General features: G+C 41.8%; 1 long non-coding RNA gene across 2 annotated transcripts in view; it reads right to left on the minus strand.

The window, feature by feature from the left end:
- Positions 1-17,978, minus strand: part of LOC148778343 (uncharacterized) — a 76,077-nt gene extending 58,099 nt beyond the window's left edge. The window contains exon 1 of one of the 2 annotated variants that reach the window (XR_016036403.1): positions 16,814-17,978. This is a non-coding gene — a long non-coding RNA (uncharacterized LOC148778343). Of the gene's footprint in view, positions 1-1,017; positions 1,756-16,813 lie in introns of those variants that run through there. The other variant, XR_016036400.1, reaches the window with a different exon arrangement.
- Between the last annotated feature and the right edge of the window lie 3,306 nt (positions 17,979-21,284).

Genomic DNA, 21,284 nt, shown 5'->3' on the forward strand with positions numbered 1-21,284 from the left:
TTTCTTGTGTTTCCAGGTTTCTGGGTTACATGACCAGTACATAGACATGCCTTTCACTGTACTGGAAATACAGGTTTGGGTGAGAGGAAGCAAAGATGAAGAAAATGTTGAGTTAGAGGTGCTTGGGAGACAGCCAGTGGGAAGCACACAAATGTTGCATGTGTGAAAACTAGTCGAGAGAGGGGTTGAGGTCTAGAAACATAGATTTGTGAGTGTCACACATAATTGGTAGTTGACGCCATCAGTGTAAATGAGAAGGAGAAAACCAGGAGAAACATACAGCATGAAGGAAAGGAGGTGGGCTGGTGAGAAGGAAGTCCAGAGAGCTTGCAGGGAAGCCAGAAGGAGACACTGGACAGGAGAAAAGGGAGAGTTTGAGAAAGACCTGATTAGATGTTCCTTCCTCCTCAGATCAACACAGGTGAGGTTTTGTCTAGAAATGAACAAGATGTGAGGTCCTTCTCTAGGACCCAAGTATCCAAGAGCAGCCCCTGGTGTGCCACTTCTTGGAAGCCTCCATCATAGCAATGGCTCAGGATACAGATGTCCTCCTCTGCACTCATATCTCAGGTCAGCCAGAAGGCTCATGGATTCCCTGAAGCAGAGAAGAGTTGATCCCACTGTTCAGCAGCTGGCCCAAAGCAGCTTCAGGTCAGTGGGAAAACTTTTAGAAAGCATGGAAGGTTGACAAACAGTCTGCCTGTTAACAAATAAGTTAGAGACTACTTCTTTTTGGAAGTATAAATTTGACACCCTCAAATTCCTCTATGTTATAGTAGTAGAGCAATGTCTTATTTGTATAAGGGAAATTTCTAGATAAAGTTTACTACTTTAGGAACTAAACCTTTCATTTGAGCCATCTTTTTGTCAACCTCACTAAAATTTGCCTACCTTCTCAATACACGGTACACTAGATGTAATACAACCTTGCTTGTAAACACAGCATCATCGTTATGATCATTATTTATTATGGGAAAGGATGGAAAGGGTGAGTGGTAACATTTATTGTGCACTTACTGTATGCCTGACGTGTAATACTGAACTTCATCAATGATCCTATACGCTAGGCGCCATCTCCATTCTGCAGATAGAGAAACTGAGGTTTAGAAAGATTAATTTATTTAACATCAAGCATGTATCTTCCGTAAGAATTGACATCTACTGTCTGATTCCAAATCTTTCCTATTATCCTTCCCATGCTTTCCCCTCCAATTTTTAAAAAGTTGTTTTTTATAGCTATTTCTTGCTGGGGGTTTCCTCAAGGACTGTTTACCCCTTAGCTAAACAGGACAAGTTGCTGAACTTTTACAAGATGACTTACCTTTCTCCTCCCTTGGTATCACTTTCAGCATATTAGCTTCAGCAATAATCCTTCCCTCCTCCTAATATCTTTTTACTGAAGCTTAGGCAACTTGCCAGGGAAAACCAAATTATCAATTTTATTAAATGAGTAACGTAATTTAACACAATATTTAAGAATGCCCTCATGTCTCTCTTGTGACTCTTAGAGACTTGTTCTTACTATCAGATTTATGAATATATTCAAGAAAGTTAAAGTTAACCGAAGTCTAAATTACTCTCTGTTTGTCCAACAAGCCCTCCTCCCAATCACCTGCCTGTATGTGGGCCACAGAGATTGGTCCAGAGAAGGACAGGTACCCAAGTCAAGGAAACAGGGCCTTTCTTGGAGATTTCTCCTGTTGGAGCTAGCAGGAAAAAGACACTATCATCACTGGAAGCTATTATGAGATGAGCTCAGAGCTTCCCACAAGTCTCTGGAGAGAGCTCACTGCTGTGGTAGAGAATGACTGCAATTATTCCTAGCTCTGCAACTGCCATGATCTTATAAACTTGTAAATCTTTCTCCTCTTTTTTCTGGGGGTGGTGGATGTATCATGCAGGGACCTTAGTTTCCCAGTTGAGGATCAAACCCGCATACCCTGCAGTGGAAGCTCAGAGTCTTAAGCACTGGACCACAGGGAGGTCTTCCTCTTTGTTTTTCCTAAGCTACTTAAACTTGTATTCTGTCACCCATCACTAATAGAGACTTTTGGCCAATAAATATAGGCACTAATCACGAATAGTAGTTCTCAATTTTGACTGCACATTAGAAGCATCAGGGGAGTTTTTAAGAGTCCCAGTGCCCAGGCTACATCCCAGACCAATTAAACCAGAATTTCCAGGGGTTGGAACCAGGCATCAGTATTTTTATAAAACTTCCCTAGGGTATCCAGGTTGCAGCCAGGATAAGAATCACTGCTCTGGAACAGCTTTAATTCTAAAGTAGTCTATCAGAAACCAACAGCAAAGAATGAATCTCTGTACAGTTCTAGTACAGGATACACTTATAGATCGGTGGAATAGAATTCAAAGTCCAGAAATATATATATATATATATATATTCAAAGCCAACTGATTTTTGACAAGTGTGCCAAGATCATTCAATAGGAAAATAATGGTCTTCTCAGCAAAGGATGCTGAGACAACCGGATAACCACATACACAAGAATGAAGTTGGACCCTTACCTCACACAAAATACAAAAATTAATTCAAAGTGGATCAAAAACAAAAATATGAGACCATAAACTCTTAGAAGAAAATATAGAGGTAAATCCTTGCAACCTTGAATTATGCAGTAGATTGTTAGATATGACACCAAAAGCATGAGAAAAATATAAACTGAACTTATCAAGAATGTTCTTCAAAGGATACCATGAAGAAAGTGAAAAGACAATTCACAGAATGGGAGAAAATATTTGCAAATTATATATTTTATAGGGGACTTATATTCAGATTACATAAAGAGCACCCGCTAGAACATCTAGCCTTTAAAAAGTGAGATAATAACAAATGTTAACAAGGACTTGGAGAAATAAGAACTCTCACACACTATGGATGGGAATGTAAAATGGCACAGACTCTGGGAAATAGTTTGGAAGTTCCTCATATGATTAAATGTGAAGTTACCCTATGACCCAGAAATTCCACTCCTAGGTATATACCCAAGAGAAAGAAAACACATGTCCACACCAAAAACTGTTCATAAATGTTTATAGCAGCATTATTTACAACAGCCTAAAGGTGGAAACAACTCAAATGTCTATCAAGGATGAAGGGACAAACAAAATGTGATTTATCCACAGAAACTAATATTACTCGTCTATAAAAAAGGAACTAAGTACTGATATATGCTACAATATGATGTATCTTGGAAACATTATGCTAAGTGAAAGAAACCAGTCACAAAAGACCAAATATTACATGAATTCATTCCCATAAAATGTCCATAATAGGGAAATCTAAGAGACATAAAACATGTGAGTGATTGCTTAGGATTCTGAGAAGGACAGAATAGAGGAAAACAGGGTGGCAATAGCTAATGTGCACAGGTTTTCTTTTTTAAGATGATGAAAATATTCGTATCCTAAAAATCATGGTGATGGCTCCATATATCTTTGAATATACTAGAAAGCATTACATTATTTACTGCCATTGGGTGAATATTGCATGGTTTGTGAATTATATCTCAAAAAAGCTGCTAATAAAAATCTGCTATTGAGTTAAATAATATGTAGGACATGATTTTACACTATATCATATATTTCAAGTTTACAAACAAAATAATTGTAACATTTATAGATACAAATACGGTATATGTTTTTAAAGTAGTTCAGGCAGAAAAACACACACATTTCAAAATAATGGCTTAGCTTAGGGAAAGAAAAAGGAGTAAAATTGCAAAGGGTGCAAAGAGGGCTTCAAACACATCTGTAATATTACATTAAGCCAAAAGCAGAATAATTATGTAAAAGCATGGTGGTTTTCTTTAAAAAATCTTCAATAACTCTTTTTTTGTTGGCTCTAGTAAAGGCCAAATTGACACAAGCAGCAACTATCCTAATTGCTAAGTCGATATTGCCAAAATCTATCTTAATAGAAACATAAAATATGTAAGATACCTCTGCGTGCATGCATGCTTAGCTGCTTTTTCGTGTACAACTCTTTGCGTCCCCATGCACTATAGCCCACCAGGCTACTCTCTCCATGGCATTCTCCAGGCAAGAATACTGGAGTGGGTTGCCACGCCCTTCTCCAGGGGATCTTCCTGACCCAGGGATTGAACCCATGTCTCTAATGTCTCCTGCACTGGCAGACAGGTTCTTTACCACTAGCACCACCTGGGAAGCCTGTAAGATATATCTACTTGGTAAGTTTGAATAGAAATAAGGATCTGGGTCGATGGTTAATGAGGACTCGCTGTACTTTCTATCTCTTGATCATCTTAGTCTCTTCAAAACTCTTTGCTTTCTACCTATTTTACTAAAGAGCTCTGACCAAAAATAGATGAAATATAATCCAGCAAGTGTCTGACTAACGGAGGGATTTTGCATATGATCTCATTTTCATTCAGTCTAGAATCTGACACTTTTCCTCCACAAATGACCTGGGCTATAGGCTCAGCCTCAGTCGGCAGGCCCTCCCCTGGGATGGTGTTGAGCCACAGAAACAACCATGGCAACCAGCATGTAAAATATCCTGGCCTGGCAGCTCTAAGACCAAGAGCTAGCTTGCTTTGCTGGATTCCTTGTCTCCACAGTGTGGGAATGATAACCCTTCCACAGTGTTTGAAAGGCCTCTTGTGAACAGATCTCCTGATATTTCGGTTCAGCAATTTCAGCGCAGGGATCTGCAAGGCTTCCTCGTCTCTGTCTCTGCATTTCCCAACCCGACCCCACATTGTTTGCCTTGGTTTTAGACAGATGCCACGGTGCCCTGGCAAAAGGGACTCAATATATTACAGATAATGCTTCAAATGCCTTCCCAATAAATAGTCCTGATTTCAGACCAAAAGAGGGCGAACAAAAGAACAATTTTCTTCTTTTTTTACCATGCTTGTTTCCCAGACAGAAACCACAAATTTACTAAATGACAAATATTTAGAAAATAACATTTGCATTTAATGAACATGATTGAAGACTCTCCTTTAGAATGACACTAAAGTATTTTTAAGTGCTTTTTTTTTTTTTCATGGCCAGTTTGCATTCTGCATGCTTGAGTCCTTTCTTCTTTCAGTGATGAGGGATGTGTTGCCTGGGTCCAACCAGAAACACAGAGAAGACAGTCATGTGGGGTGATCCGAGGCCATCACAAATGCAATAGAAATGAAATGCCTCCCAACCCTCCAAAAGCAATATTTCAAAATAGATTTGATTTGAGCCCACTCCTCCTCCTTACTCAACAAAACTGAAAAGAAATGAGGTATTTGTGGATTTTGAAGGACACCATCTCCTAGGATCATACAGGAATCCCAGACCTTACAAGATCCAGAAAAATGAGGAGGGAGGTCTGATTCTCAGTCCCTGTGGGTAGTGCCTGCAGCCACTGGTTTCCATGGCAACCCCACTCCCACCATCCCAAGTTTGGCCAAGGAAACCTTCTCCACAGTCCACATGGCCAAGTACTTCCTGGTGAGCCCTCTCCAGGACCTTTTTAAGGCCTTGCAGCCTCACCAGGTGACAATAGTTCCCCTACAGTCCCAGATGTTTTCCTCCAACAGAACTAGAAAGGCCTCCATTTCCCTTCTCCATCAGGAAGGCAGGTAGATGGTAGACCACTGCCCGCTTCAACTCTTCAACCTCTGGGATCTCAAACTTACCACACAAAAATCTGTCTTGATTTGTCTCCAAGGTGAGTTCTCCTGCTTCACCACCCTTTGAAAAGTCTCCTCTTTCTAAGGCGCTCTGTTCCATGGGGATTCTCCAAGCAGGAATACAGGAGTGGGTTGCCATTCCCTTCCCCAGGGGATCTTCCAGACCCAGGGATTTAACCCAGATCTCCTGCATTGGCAGGCGAATTCCTTACCATCTGAACCACCAGGGAAGCCCCTTTTAAGACACACACATGCACACACAGATAGTTCACTCGCCCTCTCCCTTACCACCTCATCCTCTGAGGAGCTCTCTTTCTTGGGAAAATAGAAAAGGGGGCAACAGGGGAATTTTCCTGTCTGCTGAGTCTACAATATGAGGCAGAGAGAGAGATTTTTAAATAAATCACAGTTTTGTTTATAAGATACAGACTACCCTACATCACCTAACAGCCTGAATTTTACCTAACACTTTCACCATTAGATCCAGTTTCACCATTAGATCCAGTTTCACTATTAGATCCAGTTCTGATTACAGCACTGTGCACAGAAGGCCATTTACTCACTCAAAGGAGCAAGTTTGAGGATAAAGATGAAGAGTCCAATCAGGGATATGTTAAAGTTGAGGTAGTGAATGGTGATCTGAAAGTAGGCAATGAAATATAGAACATGGACATAGACATCTTGTTCAACTGTTCACTGCTATAGGCATGAATGACAGGCTATGGATTAAAAGAGAAAATGGCCTCAGACCAAGGCCTGAGACACCCACTAGCAAAGGAGACTGAGGAGGAAAAGCCTGAGAGGCATAAAGGAAAGCAACTGTGTGGCCTCAGAGGGCCAGGAAGACAGAGTTTCAAGAAGCAAAGTATACAGCTCTTTGAAATACAGCTAGCCAAACATTCCCTTGGGCAATGGGAGAGAGGCCTCAGGATCTATTTCTTTCCCATTAAGAGTTTAGCCACCACTATCATTCAAGCCATTTACTTTAAATTAGAGCTGAAACTTTGGAGAGCAAATGGGCCCTGAGGGAACTGGATGAGATGGATATAAAAACATTCTGGGGGACTTCCCTGGCAGTCTGGTGGTTAAGACTCTACCAATACACAGGGCATGGGTTCAACCTCTGGTAGGCGAACTAAAATCCCACAGTGCAGTCAAGTTAAAAAGAAAAAAAAGAAAGAACACTCTGGAGCAAGCCTGAGTGCAGTCATTCAGCCCTGGGTGGACTTGAGCATAATCCTCATCCACTCCACACTGATCTTTTAACTCCCTATGTGGTAAAATGACTGTCTGGCTGCAAGAAGCTCTGCCCTTCTCTCTCCCATCTATAGACAGTTCCCTCTTTGTTTTTCCATTTTCAAAGTCAATCCTAAAGGAAATCAACCCTGAATATTCATTGGAATTGGAAAGATTGATGATGAAGCTGAAGCTCCAATACTTTGGCCACCTGATGTGAAAGGCTGACATTAGAAAAGACCCTGATGCTGGGAAAGACTGAAGGCAGGAGGAGAAGGGGACAACAGAGGATGAGATGATTGGACAGCATCACCGACTCAATGGACATGAGTTTGAGGAAGCTCTGGGAGTTGGTGATGGACAGGGAGGCCTGGCTTGCTACAGTCCATGGGGCTGCAAGGAGTCAGATACATTTGAGCGACTGAACTGAACTGAACCATGTATATTGTGTTCTGTGTTCACAGTTGCGTGTGCCACACTTTTAAAATGTACATTTCTCAACTGATGTGGTTTCAAAACTAAAATGTGCAATAGGTTTCTCTAAGCCTCACCCCACCCTTGGGCCTAAGAGGGTAGGATGGAGTGAGAGTGTTTATGACACCCATTGCTTGATTTTAGGACAAATGCTTAGAGATCTGCCTGTTCAGTTCAGTTCAGTCACTCAGTTGTGTCCGACTCTTTGCGACCCCATAAATCACAGCACGCCAGGCCTCCCTGTCCATCACCAACTCCCGGAGTTCACTCAAACTCATGTCCATCGAGTCGGTGATGCCATCCAGCCATCTCATTCTCTGTCATCCCCTTCTCCTCCTGCCCCCAATCCCTCCTGTTAGGCCACCTCAAAATGCCATACACCTTCTGTCTTCCCCATACTCATTTTATGAAGACCTTTATGTAGAGGAAAATATTGGAAAATTCAATTACCTCCTGAATTTGAGACGGACTAGGCAGCCAATCTAAAGAAGAAGAAATAGCAAAACCTCACAAGAATGTGTCTAGCCATGTAAATAGTCCTATGGGGAAATGTAGTAAAATTACAAAGAAAAATGCTTCTAAAAATGACATCTTGTCTGAAAAAGCCAGTGTTATATCTCTTCAATAAATATAAACTTCTAAAATAAAACACTATAATCACTAGTTCATATCTGGACTTTCAAGAAGACTATAAAAAAGTCATTTTTCTCTCTTTACACATAATAGCCCACCATCAGTTTAAGTGACTTCCCTAAAACCACAATGAGGGTGCTAGAGGGTTACCACTAGAACCCAGTCCCATAAGGCTTGAAAACTGGTATAAGACAAAATTCAGTCTTGGATCCAGTACCATAGATTGTAATCTCAAAAAAAAAAAAATCACTTCACTATATTTTAATGAATCTATAGTTCTTTGATACACCTCCCAAAGTCTGTTTTATGTTAAAGCTTCAGAGTACTTGACAATTCATTAATTCGACAATGTTTCGTACTGTATTAAATAAAAATTTAGTTTCTCTTCAGACATGAAAGAGAGTAGACACTCCCTTGTGAAGACATCCATCCACATATAAGTTGCTAGGGTATATTCAAAAGAGAACAGAAAAGAAAAAAAAAGATATAAAAGAAAAAGTGTAGTAGCTATAAAAGAAAAAAAAATTTTTTTTTTGCTTCAATTGGTATTGATTCCTGGTGAACATTTGAGGCTGAAATTTTGCTTAAGACCTCTCAAACAGAGGCTGCTGCCACTTACGATTCATCTTAAAACAAAAATTTCTTCAACAACGACAAAAACCCAAACAACTTAATTTTAAAATGAGCAGAGGATTTAAATAGACATTTTTAAAGACATACAGATGGCCAACAGACACAAAAAGATGTCCAACATCACTAATTATTAAGGAAATGCAAATCAAAACCACAATGAGATATCACCTCATACCTGTTAGAATGGCTATCAACAAAAAGACAAGAAATAACAAATGTTGGAGAGGCTGTGGAGAAGAGAAAACCTTCATACACTGTTGGTGGAACTGTAAATTAGTGCAGTCACTAGAGAAAATGGTACAGAGATTCCTCAAAAAGTTAAAAATAGAACTACCATATGATGCAGCTATTCCACTTCTTAGTATCTATCCTAAGAATACAAAAACACTAATTCAATAAGGTATACGCACACATATGTTCACTGAAGCATTATTTACAATTGCCAAGTTAGGGAAGCAACCTAAGTGTCCATCAACAGATGAATGGACAACAAAAGATGTGATATATTTATAGATATATATCTGTTATACATATATACACTACATATATATAATGTATAATACATACATATAATGGAATACTACTCAGGCATAAAAAGGAACAAAATTTTTCCATATGCAGTAACATGAATGTACTTGGAGGGCATTATACTAAGTGAAGTAAGCCAGACAAAGACAAATACTGTATGATATCACTTATATTTGGAATCTAAAAGATACAACAAACTAGTGAATATAACAAAAAAGAAGCAGGTTCACAGATATAGAGAACAAACTAGAAGTTACTAGTGGGAAGGAGTCAGGGAGGGGCAATATAGGGCTGGAGGATCACAAGGTACAATTAATCATGTGTAAACTAAGCTATAAGGATATAAATACTATACAACATGGGGGAATGCAGCAAATATTTTATAATAACTATAAATAGAGTATAACTTTCAAAATTGCAAGTCACTGTATTGCAAACCTGTAACATATAGTATATTATACAGCAACTGTTCTTCAATTTTAAAAAAAGGACCTGGAATAGGTAACAGGGAAGTCATAAGAGCTCTCTATCCCTTCTTTCTGATTCTTTGTATCTTCTTTGTCCTTCCTCCCAGGGCAAATGCATTCTATCTATTTTCTAGCCCACATAGGGGTACATGGGCCACCCCACAGATAAACCCGAAGTTCATGTGTGTAATAGATTACATCATTGCCTTTGATCCTTCTCCTCACCCACCACTCATCCCTCAGGCCTCATATCCATGCAACACGCCTTATGACATAGTTCTACCAAGGTGCAGAGTATATTTATCTACATCTTAATGTTGGGTTCAACCCGTGACTTACTAGGAAAGCAAAATGAAACTGATGTTAAAGTGTGCCAGTTCCAAACCCAGGCTCTAAAGGCCTACCTCATTTCCACAGGTACCTCTGTGCTCTGCTATTGCCCTGTGTCCTGGTCCGTTCGGGCTGCTCTAACAAAACACCATAAAACCAGGTGGCCACAGATTTATTTCTCATAGTTCTGGAGGCTGGGAAGTCACTCACAGAGATGAAATTCTGCTCATTCACAGAGATGAATCCCACTCTCACTTTCTGAGGAGAGAGGCTACAGTAGACTCAGGTTGGGTCAAGTGTTAACCCCTGTGCTAGAGGAGGTAGTCAAGTCTTAGTATCAACCTGGCTTCTGGGGCCCACTCCTGTGGACTAGGAGACAGTTCCCTCTTGAAGGTGAGGTGGGTGGTTATTGTGAGCAGGTACCCCAAAGGAGTCTACTTCTATTTGATGTACAAAGTGCTCCCTGCAGGTAAAAATTATTTCCTGTGAGAAAAACTCTCCTGCAAGAAAGCTCTGAATTTCAGAGGCAACTTAACTTAGGAGAAAGAAAAGAAGAAAAACAGCCATGTTCTTTAAAGGGGGATGCTAGACAGCAAGAAGACTTGTTTAAATGCTGTGAATCACAGGATTGGGGTAGAATGTGATCAACAGTTCACAAGGAAATCAAGTGTGGAAGAGAAGGGACAGAAGGCAATTTCAGTGCTCAGTCTTCTGTGAATTCGGAAGCATTGCTGCTCCCAACCACTCATGCAATTGACTATCAGGCCCAGGGGAGGAAGAGCTATCTCCTAAGGAAGAAAATGGTCCAGGAGAGAAAAAAGAAGCTGACATAATCACAACCATTTCAACTTTAATGAGTACACAGGTGATGTCAGTCCCTCAGGTGAATGGGAGTTTTAGATCAGTTAATAAACTGTTAAAAAATTATTCAAATTAGCTTCATGATAACAGAAAAATTGATAAGTTTCTAAGTTGTTTTTGTCCTAAACAGTGGATTCTTTTTCCTCTAATCATTATTTTTGAAGAGATATGGTGAGAATTTTTGAACATTTAAGTGGAGAGAAATGTTTTAAACATTTAAATGGAGAAATGTTCATAAAAATGCACATTTGCATCTAATATTTAAATAACTCTGATTTCCAAACCATTTCCCAAAATACTAACATGAGGAGAGAGATTACATTTTTCCTTTATGTCACTTCTAGAGAAGACTGATTATGCTTTTACCTACTTATATAAAGAGAAGCAAACATCCATATATCCATATTTTTGAAATACCATGATTATTACACTCTGTGCTGAAATTTAAATTGAATAAATAACATTATATAATAAATTATAACCAAATGGACTATAAATGGTTCTTAAAATAACTGATATAATTCTGAAAGCAATGTATAGTACTTGCCAAGAAGCAAAGCTTTCTGAAGGATTCTTTTTGGAAACAATTAATTAATAACATTCACTAATAATAATGAGTGTATTTGGGAGGTACATGGTGTCCCACCAATTATTTGCCAGGCAAGCAAGACATTTTTGAACAAAGAATCTAATTTAAAGAGAGAGTTGCAAGAAAATTGAGAAGAAATAGAAAGCTGTTCCAAATATTTCACAAGAAATCATGCTGGGACCAGAGTCAGCTACCAGACCAGCTCTTCAGCGAGTTTGGGTTTTAACAAAAATGGAAAGAAAGAGCTGGTCTTTGGGTTGTGTTTTCTCCTAGGTAAAAAATCCCAGAGGGAAGGAAATTCAAATAGCTTCTACCTATCATGAAGACAGTGTAGATCCTTACATTTACCCCAGACCTACTGAATCTGACCTATTTCACTGAATTTCCAATTAGATGGAGAATATGGAGGAGTTCAGTATCCTTTCCCATCCCACTTCAGAGGAATGTAGATGGAGCTAGATAAAGCAGAGAGAGAGAGCAGGCTGGGCACAGTGTGGGACTCACCTCTCCCTGGGATGGAGAAGTAGGAGAGTGACCTGCATCTGGGCTCCTCTCTGGTTGACGGGTGACCCCGCCACACCAGCAGGAGGAAGAGTGGGCAGGCTGATGGAGAGGACCAGCTCCTGAGCACACGCAAAACATTTCACCATCTTCCTGAACCAGCTGGAAAGAGCTAAGAACCATTTGAGTTTCCACAATTACAGATGGGAGCAAAGCTAAAGAAATACTTTTCTATCCTCTCTTATATTTTAACCTCCAGGATGGCATGGCCCAGAAAATCATATTTTTTAAAAAAGAATGTGATGATGTAATCGCAGATGGCTCGTATCTTGAACTAGCATGTAGCATTATTGACAGATAAAAGGAGATACAAATACATATATATATATATACACACACACGAGTGTGTACATTTATATACGCATAGGTATTATGGCAGTGTTCATGGATATGTAAGTGCATATGCATATACTCTTACATACACCTTTTTTTTTTTTTGCAGAAATTACAGATCTTGCCGATGAATTAGTACATGTGGTAGATGGTGATACCATTTACTGAGAAGGGGAAACCAGGAGAAGAGTCAGATTGGATCAGTGGGGAGCAATAAACATGAGCTCAGCTCAGTATGTGCTCTGTTTCAGATGAAAATACCAGGTAGGCAGCGGATAGAGTCTGTAGAGTTCAGAGGAGAGACTGGGTGGAGATGTCAAATTGGGTGTCCCTCTGCCATTAAAGCCATGGCCCTAGAGGAGCCCTCCTGTGAGGAGAGGACAGATAGAAAAGAAAAGCCATCTCAGATTTGAGCCCTGGGAAATAATGTTTCTGTGGCTGCATAGACAAAGCAGAAGAATGGGAAACTAATCTTTATGTTTAACTCAACAGAATTTCATAGAGTTGTGTTTCTCCAACTCTAGTCCATGGGCTACTCAGTGAGAAAAGGGTTTTATGAACAAATCAGCGTGTGATGTGCTGCATACATAGTTCCCCTAGGAGCTTCAGAGTACCAGAGTAATATGTGTAGATGAAAGAGTCAGAAATGCCCTACAATGAAAAACTGGTTTAATTTTATTGAACAGAGAGTTTCCTAAGTAAGAGGTCCTTGAAATGTTGCCCCAGCCCAGCAGCAGAAGCATCACCTGAGAACTTGCTAGAAACATCAATTCTTGCCCCACCTGAGACCCACAGAATCTCAGGCTTTGGGGTATGACTCTGCAGTCTGTGTTATCACAAGTCCACCAAAGTGACTTTCATGTATGGCCTGAGTCCTAAATACTGACCCTTTTTCTAGTTTTGGCAAATAATAGTGTTTTCCAAAGTGATTTACTTGGAAAATACTGTCATTGACAACTCTAGCTTTTAGATTCTTAGTTTAACAAAGCTTCAAGTGAGGGGTCACTGCTGAGGATTAAATCTAGTATTTTACCATTTGTTTGTTGCTAAATCAACATGCTATGGAACACTTTTATCAATAAAGGTTTTACTTGCCAAGAAGTAGCAATTGTTATGAAAATACTTTTTCCACATTAAAAAAGTGAAACCTCTTGCCTTCCTAAACAGGTCAAATTATCTAGATGTGCACTATCTGACAAGATTGCCATTAGCCACCTGTGTCTATTTACGTTTAAATTAATGAAATTTATTAACATAAAAATTCAGTTCCTATGTCACATTAGCCACCTTTCAAGTGTTATCCATGTGTGGCCAGTGGACCATGCAGATACAGAACATTTGTTGAACAGCAGTGACTTAGACAAGAAATAATTCCTTCCGTTTTTCTTTTTTGTTGTTGTTGCTACCAATGAACAACTCACAGTTAACAATTCAGAGAGAAGAGCAGTTGTGATGCGTGATCATGATCCTCACTCCTCGAGACATCAGTCTTGATAGCAAGCAGACAGTGATGAACACAGGTGAGAAAAGCCAGGGTCTAGAACTTTCAGCTCAAATGTCTTCCTCATTTTTCCCACAGAGTCTTAGGAGTTTCCCACTCCAAGTCTATGAAAATTCTCCTTCTGCTGCCCAGGAAACCTTCTTACCCACAACCTAGTTTAGTCACCACTCCTCCACCACTGGTGTAAATTCCGGCTGTCAACGCTTTTCTTTCTCCATGAGACATTCTGGCCCCTCAGCATCTTCCAAAACCCTTTCTGTGGTGGTCATACCCAGTAAATGAACCCAGCCTTTCTCAAATTAGATGTCTTCCCCTTGCCAGCCTCCCTTGCAGGCTATGATAGGCATGTGACCCACACTCCATCCATCAGGTGCATCCATGGAGATTTCAACTTGGAAGAAAGCAACACAATTAGAAGTCAACACCCGGATACTCCACGACTACCTGCTGGTGAGGATCAGGGAGGGTGGCAAGAGAGACTGTCCACTTACAGAGGCAACATTGGGGATGAGCGAGAGGCAGTGCGCATGCTCAGTGTCAGGACCAGCATGGCAAGAAGAGGTACACCAGAACAATGAACTCACATAGCTGACAGCTTGCTCCTGGCTTAAAAAATCCCAGTCCCAGTCTCTGGCTTCTTGGAAATCCCGTGAGCTACCTCATATCTTTTAATAATTCCTTTTCAGTTCAAATTAGTAAGAGTGGGTTCCACTACTTGTAAATAGCATCCAAAGCAGAAATTCCTACCGAGTGGAAAAGAATTCTCTCCATAGCATTTCCCCACACACATTGATTAGGTGACTTGTGTTAGACTCTGCCAGGGACTGGGGATGTATTTATAGAACTTGTTCTCAAGGTCCTTAAAATTCAGAGAAAGACAAATCAGCACACCAAGAAGAACTTTAAAACACTGTAGGTGGCCATGAAATACAAATATAGCGACAGGGAGGCCCAAAGGATAGGGAGGAGGAGGGCAAGTTCAGAAAATCTTCAAGATGTCCCTTGAGCTGAGTCGTAAAATAGAAACAGATGGCTGACATGCCGATGAGCAACAGGACAAAGGAAAAAGCATTAGTGAAAACAAGGAGGCAGCCGTGGTCTTCCATGTTCTGGGGGAAGAGTCAAGACATGGAGTTGGTGGGAGAGGAAGAAGGCAGCAAGAGAAAAGATTCAAGAGATCAAATCAACACACTGTACACCTTAAAATTTCACATTGTTATGTGTCAATCATATCTCTATAAAGCCAGGTAATATTTTTAAAAGGCTGGGGAAACAGTAATAATAAAGCTAAGATCACCTGAGTGCTTATCATGTATACTAAATAGTTCACATTGCTTTTCATTCACTCCTCACACAGACTCAGGTGGTAGATGACTCCATTACCATTATTTTACAGACCAAAAAAAAAAAAAAAATTGAGGCAAAGAATAAGCGATGTGCCCAAAGTCACTCCCACCTAGGGAGTAGCAGAGGAGGCTTTCACCTCCCAACCCAGCTCAAGTCTGCACTCCTAAGCACCGCTGCTACCGTCAGGAGGGTGCCAGTTCAGAGAGGATTTTACATCCCATCCTAAGATGTTTGAACTGGGCTCTCCAGCAGCACTGAAAGATTTTAGGCAGATAAGTAATATTATCAGGCTTCCGTTCTAGGATAAACATAAAGTGTTTCTGGAGTGGAGAGTGAACCAATGTGAGTAATGAAGGGAGACGACTTGACTCCGGTCCCCACCACACTCATAGACACACACACAACACACACACACACACACACACCACACACACACACACACACACACACACACAGAAACACACACACACACAGAAACACACACACACACACACAGACACACAGACACACACACACACACCACACACACACACACACACACACACACACCCCTCCTCCTGGGGCCTACTCACAAAACCAGGGTAACAAAAAGGAGAGATTCAGGGGACACGATTCAAAATCAAACAGAAACAGCAGTTTTTAGCAGAACAGCTAGAAACAGACCTATGAGGGAACCATAGCTCTCAATGGAGGTGCTCTGGGACCCCAGACAAATTATTTCACCTCTCTGAGCTTTAGTTTTTCTATAGAAGCAGTGAATGGAATGTAAATCCCTTCTCCCAAAGTCAGAGTGGAGTCAGATGTGTTTCCAGAAGTTAGATTTTCTGGATTACAGGACAGTAACACATTGCCTTATCATATTTTATCCAACACAAACAGAAAGGTCTGATGCAATCCCCTGTAATCAAATCCATTAATATTTCTGCAGCAAAACATATGAATATTCACACTGATTGGAATAAGTCAAAACTATAAATAGCTTCACATAAGTTAAAGTCAGGTTTTCCTGTCAAAAGATTTCAGGTCAGTTTCACATTCAAATGTGTTACTAAAAAAAACTTTCAAAGATTTTGGGGTTTCAGAATTACAGATAAAAGATTATGCTTCCCTTATAATATGCTCCTCTTATTTGCTTTAGAGCTGTTTTAAGACTTAAATGGGGTAATGCATACAAAGCCCTTGGAATCTGATATTCTCCTGCCTGACAACAAGCATGACCCAGTATCCCACTTACAGAGCCCTAGCTTCAACTCTGCTGTCTTCAAGAGCTCCCAAAGCTGGGTACGTCTTCAATCACAGCTTTTATCATGAATTCTAACCTTTACAATCGCTGAACCCTACCACCAGTCATAATTCTCACTTCACATTTTTCTTGGGAGCCCTTAGCAAGTCTGTGCAAACAATCTCCAAGTTCCTAAGGTGGGTCTCAGTGACCAACCCCCCCTCATCACCCCCATGCATAGACCTGTCTTCAGGGCCATTCTGGGAGGTGTGAAGCTAGGGTGAATCACACCATGGGGGACTTTTCCCCTGCATGCGCAATATTTTCGAAGGCAAAATATTGTTAACCTGAGCAGAAATGACCATGAAGTATAAAAGATGGGAGAAATTATCAAAAAACCACATGAATCCTCAGCAAGACAATGATTGCAAGGAAACACTTACTTACCGACTGTATACCATGGCCCAGGCATGATGCCGCTGGTCCTCTTGAAGTTCCCTAAGACAGCACAGTGTCTGCCTCTTCTCTTGTCCAGCCTCCATTCTGCTCCCTTGCCTCAATCAGAGTTTGGCTAAATCATCTTCACCAGCTTCCATGATACAGTGTTTTTAAAATCTACTTAGGATTCTTATATACATCAACTAGTTTCTCCCTCACAGTCACATGGGGTTGCTATTATTAAATCTATTTCACAGGCGACGAAACTGATGGTGTGGGAAGGCTGAAGGTTGGAAATTATGTCTTATCCTTCTTCTCTACGGTCGTGATCTCAGTCAACCAGCCTTCTCACAGCAGATAATTGCCATAAAATTCTGGTTGTTTTGGTGGGCAGAAGCCATAGAAGAAAAAAAAAAAAAAAGGTCAAGTGATGCAAATGAAGACCTATAATATCCACAGACCAAGTCACTTTGCATGCTTGCCTGGGGATCAGCCCTGACTGGAAGAATGTCAGCAGAGAACAGGAGAGATGCTGTTTTGTCATTTACATGGTTATTACAAAGAAGAGTGGTTCCTAGACTTTGACTGAGAATCAGCCTCATCCTGGGAGACTTTTTTTTTAAGCCCTTGAGTTGTATACACTTTATTCATTTATTTTTGGTCATGCCATGTGCCTTGTGGGATCTTAAACCCCCAGCTAGGTATTGAACTCGGGCTCCTTGCAGTGGAAGCTCAGACTCTTAACCACTGGACTGCCAAGCAAGTCCCACTCTGAGAGATTTTTTTTTATCTAGATTTCCAGGCCCTGTCCACAGAGACTGTGAGACCGTGAACATGAGTCGAAGGCTGGGAAACTGCCCTTTATTATGCTCCCCAGATGATTCTCATGCAGACCCAGTCTTGGGAACCAATGACCTAGAAAATCAGAAAACACAAATGACAGGAAAAAAATCACTTTGCACATACCAAATTCTAATTTCTGGCAACTATGAACTCTGTGGCTACACTGGGGACAGAAAGAAAATGACCTTGGAATATTAATACATGCAGCTGTAATAACTCTTCACACTGGAGAATAACCTTTGGAGAAATGATACAGAGCCTTCGTGAGAGAAGTACAAAATTATAAGATGCAAAGCCTAAAATTGGGCAAAACAACATGTGAATAGCGGGCATCTAGAAGATGCTCTCCAGCAGCTTTGTGTGAAGACTTGCTCCCTGCTCCTCACCCCCTCTTTCCCTTCCAGCTCCCCACAGCCCTCCTGCTTCTGTCCCCAGGTGGAAGCTGCCTTGGATTGCAGGGAAGATGCTTCAGAAATCACATAGAAACCAAAAAATTACTTCTCTGGTGAGCATCTGTGTGGCAATATGTTTACTGCCTCTGTTCAGCCCTGAGCAATTGCCAGTGAAGCCAGAAAAGAGGGCAAGAGCTCTATTCATCTAATTACTTCTGCAGAAGAAAAATGTGTTAATTAACTGACCTTAATAATTCATACATATCCAAACCAAGGGATCACTACATTGCATGCAAGGGCCAGCGTCTGAAGAAAGGATCATCAACAGGATCTCAGGGACAGCCTCATTTTGGAGAGGTGATCTATTTTTGTTTTCTCAAGAACAAATTTACCACCTTCAGAATGATTGAAGAACCTCTCTGCAAATTATGAGTTTGCTATAATACCTTGATTCCTCCAATTTCCTCAGCCCCTCCGGGGGATGTGAAATATTTTTAGAATCACAACAGCCTAACACATTAATTGGATTTCATTATGCTGGCTGCTGATTGGAACATTCTACAGGAAAGGGGAATGTGACTGTATGTGTCCTCTGCAGACTTCCAAATCGAAAAGATGAGGGAAAACAATGAGGCTGGCTTTTCTGGGGAGTTAATAGAGTCATTCAAATCACAGTTTTCTATCCAATATGCTGCTGCATAGAAACCAGCCAGGAAATTAGATCAACAGGCCTCTGCTCTTAAAGTCAGTCAAAGACAGAGAAAGGATGCTGATAATTTCATTCTCAAAGACTGTGGGACCCCCAAGCAGGTATACTGTTTACGTGTTCCTCCCTGGGGTTGTAGCAGGTAGAGGGGGAGACCAGTTTTTAAGGCCACAGACAGAAAGGGGGAGATGGATCACAGGGCACCTGCCATTGGGATGAAGTCATTTTCCAAAAGCACCTATTAAACAATTACATTGACATTGCAGACACACAAGCATACATTTGGAGGCTTGGAGTCTATTTTGCAGACAACGAACAGAAACAGAGAACAAAGACAAGCAGGAGGTTCGCCAGCAGGTCAGCAAGACACAGTGGTGATGACAAAGAGGCAGCTGGAAGGGGAAGGACAAATGTGCCCCTGGCAGCGACTCCAGCCCATCCAGCCAAGGCCATGGCTGCAGCGTACGTGCCACAGCTGAGCCCCAGAGCCAGCAGCGGAGCCAGGGGGACACCTGCCTCTTCGGCAAAGGGGACCTTGCCAGAGGCCCAGGCAGAGGCAGGAACAGGCTGAGAGGACTGCCTGGAGGCAGGACCCCTGTCCGTGGCTCCCTGGGTGTTGCTAAGGGTTGAACTGTGTCCCCTTCCTCCCCCAAATCCATATGTTGACATCCTAAGCCTCCAGTGCCTCAGGATATGATCTGATTTGGAAATAGGATTGTTACAGGTGCAACTAGTCCAGATGCAGTGGAGGGTGGGTCCCTGGCCCCACATGACTGATGTCCTCATGAAAGTACACCATGTGAAGAGACAGACACGGGCACTGGAGGGATGCCTGGTGAGGGTGGGAGTTACACCACGCAAGCCAGGACACTACCAGAAGCGAGGCGAGAGGCCCCACCGATCCTTCCTGAGCACCTTCAGAGAGAGGGCGGGCCTGCTGACAACTTCACCCCCGAGTTCTGTTCCCTACAACTGTGAAACAATAAGCTTCTGCTCTTCTAAGTCACCCAGGAGGTGTCCTTTGTGATGGCAGCCCGAGGAAACATGCACTGGGCCAAGGAGGCAGGTGGGAGCGGGTGAGAGGGCTCCATCCCCTGGTACTGGAATCCAGCCACCGCGCTCCAAAACCCAGTCCTGTGATTTCACACAATTGGCCGGCTCCTTAAGCCTGTTCCTCCAACTATAAATTGTTTAGGGGTTCCCTGGTGGCTCAGTGGTAAAGTCTCCTACCAATGCAGGAGACACAGGTTCAATCCCTGGTTCAGGAAGGTCCCACATGCCATGGAACACCGTAACTACTGAGCCTGCGCTCTGGAGCCCACACGCTGCCACTGTGGAGACCCGCATGCCCCAGAGCCCACATTCTGCAACAAGAGAAGCCACAGCAGTGATAAGCCTGTGCACGACACCTAGAGAGTAGCCCGCATGCACTGCAGCAAGAGAAAAGCTCAAGCAGCAATGAAGATCCCGCACAGCCCAAAATGAATAAATAAAATTATTTTTTAAAATTGCTTAGATAGTGCCTGTCCATATGTTTGTTATGAGGATTAAATGAGATAATCCTAGTCCCATGGTTAGCCTCATGCCTGGCCCATAGTAAACAAAGAATATAAGTTAGCTCCTGTTAAGGGGCTATGGAATCAGATTATCAAAGTACGGGTGATGGGGGACATTCATCTGTAATCTTTGCATCCTAGATTTTACTTTGTACACCCCATAAACTAATGCACATTTTCTACCATGACAGCTAAAATTATTTATCTGAATGGCTGATTCACAAACATCACAATTCTCTTCAAATCCCTTTTTCTATATGGCTGTTTTATTAAATCACTCTTGACTTGCAAATCCTCCATTGAACCTTCTTTCCTTTATGCATCTCCATCCATCTCCACCTACGGCCCTTCCTTCTGGGAAACTGTCTTTTCCTTCTCGCTCTTTCTGTTGACTTCGTGCACCTACGACTATAAATCTCCCCTGCTCTCTAGGTGTTCTGCCTGGAGCCACCTCCCATTGCGGGCCCTTCCCCCCTCTCTGTTAGCCCCCTCTTGTCCTACCTTCTCCCCAAAAACCCATCCACATTTGATTATCATGAATGGAATTACCACTCAAACCGAAACCATATCAACTACCTTCTGACTCCATCTCACCCACAACTGATAAAAATAAGCCTTTAAAAACAGAATGAGTCAGATTAACCCAGTGTCTCCTCGTTGCCCCAGGAGGAACTCCTTCTCCACGCCCTGGATGGAAACAGCAATGTGCAAGACGAGGGAGGTCTGTGTGGGTGACAGTTCACAGGAGAAAGTCGCTGGGCTCCTCTCCTGCCCTGCCCTACACCAGTGTTTCTAGACACTCGCAGGGAAAGGCAGAACAGAGGACCCAATAATTCATCTGCAAACCCACAGAAGGAAGCCAAGTCACCCCCCCTTCACCATTTTCATCACCAATTCAGCCTTTGGGGGTCTCCCCCAACCCATTTCAGAAGCAGCATCCAAGATATGGGTTGGATCAAATGCCACAGCGCACAGAATTATAG

The sequence above is a fragment of the Moschus berezovskii genome, chromosome 3 (genome assembly GCF_049115385.1).
Source record: "Moschus berezovskii isolate FMDL1 chromosome 3, NW_MosBer_1.0, whole genome shotgun sequence".
Taxonomy (NCBI): domain Eukaryota; kingdom Metazoa; phylum Chordata; class Mammalia; order Artiodactyla; family Moschidae; genus Moschus; species Moschus berezovskii.